Genomic DNA, 1,334 nt, shown 5'->3' with positions numbered 1-1,334 from the left:
TGTTTCCCAGGTTTGTCTGCTTGTCACTGAGTTGTCTAAAATGTCAGCCATTGTTCGTTGTCAGCTGTTGTTCGTACTGCTTTTGATTTGTTTGTCTAAAGGCTTTCGAGTTGTTCATAGGAGTAAGGTTAAAGTTAGTTAAATAGTTAATAGTCAAAGTAAAAGGTCCATTGGCTCTTTAGTGAGAACTGGTCGTCTCCGACCTCCCCCGGACGCGGGGAAGGTAAAGGCGAGGTTTTGTCGGTTTTATCCTTGGGGAGTGCTGCCCCCTAAAAAGAACGCGTTAGCCAATCTGTGACTTGGTCAAGAAACGCAAAAGTGTTGAGAGGGGTCCACCATAGGAAGAAAGATAAGAGAATAAGATAAAGGTTGATCGCGATCTGTTCCTCTAAAGAGTAATAAGTGAAGTAATAAGTGAAATAAGTGATAAAAGAGGACATCATAGGAGCTGAAAAGCGTGGATCCATTTCTGTGTGTCTGTCAGCTGTGTGTGTAAGCTTCTGCCGCTGAGCAGACGTTATGTGTTTAAATGTACTATTTTATGTTTATCTCAATGTGTTTTAAAACCATGGTCAAGATTGGGAAATTATAATCTGTGGGAGGTTTTTGATTTTGTCTGCTGTGTTTGATTTCCTCGCCGCCGTGCGAGCAAAAATAATAAAAAAAAGAGAAAAAAAGAGAGAGGAAGAAGAGGTGATTTTTAAAAAAAACTGTAAGAAAAGAGGTGACTTTTGAGCCTAAATTTTAGCCTAAACAGATGGAGGGTGAACTTGAAAAGGGAAAATATGATCCAAAGTGGGGCATCGGGCCATGGATTGCGCTCGGTGAGTAAATAGAAGCATTAATAACTTATTTGGCAAAGCATGATGAATATCAAAATAAGGGAGAAAGAGAAAAACTAAAAAAAAAGGGCTAGAATACCTGGTGCAGAAAGGAGGCGACCTGTTAAACAGCCTTTGGGGAAATATTGGCTGGACGGAATAAATGATGGTAAGGGAAAACTTATTGAAACTAAACTAATCCTGCACAATTCACTAAATTCACATGTGGTAAAATTAACTGTATGAAGGATGAATGAAATTACATAACAGGTAAAATTATAAACAAAATAGACATCTAATGGGTTAAATTTAAATTTAATGAAACTTTAAAAATGAGGTTTATAACAGACTTGAACTTTATCATGGATTAATCAATATTTCTCTCTCTCATTATCTTATCAAAAACAGGATTTCTTTTTATGTGAAACTTGGTCACCTTAAAATGTCTAAAGAGGGAACAGAATTGGTAAATAAATATGAGTATGTGTTTGATTTAAAAGGTGATTATGAAAC

The 1,334-nt window shown here is 36.6% G+C and overlaps 1 long non-coding RNA gene across 1 annotated transcript; it reads left to right on the top strand.

Annotated features, from left to right (window-relative positions):
• The first annotated feature begins 6 nt into the window (after positions 1 to 6).
• Positions 7 to 903, top strand: LOC106940799 (uncharacterized). The gene is made up of 2 exons (XR_001423203.1): positions 7 to 133; positions 425 to 903. It is a non-coding gene; the product is annotated as an uncharacterized LOC106940799 (long non-coding RNA).
• The last annotated feature ends 431 nt before the right edge of the window (positions 904 to 1,334 follow it).

Source organism: Poecilia latipinna, unplaced genomic scaffold (genome assembly GCF_001443285.1).
Source record: "Poecilia latipinna isolate Pla-1442-1.1 unplaced genomic scaffold, P_latipinna-1.0 Scaffold3365, whole genome shotgun sequence".
Taxonomy (NCBI): Eukaryota; Metazoa; Chordata; class Actinopteri; order Cyprinodontiformes; family Poeciliidae; genus Poecilia; species Poecilia latipinna.
The sequence above is the reverse complement of the archived record's forward strand: the minus strand, read 5'-3'. Positions and strand labels throughout refer to the sequence as shown.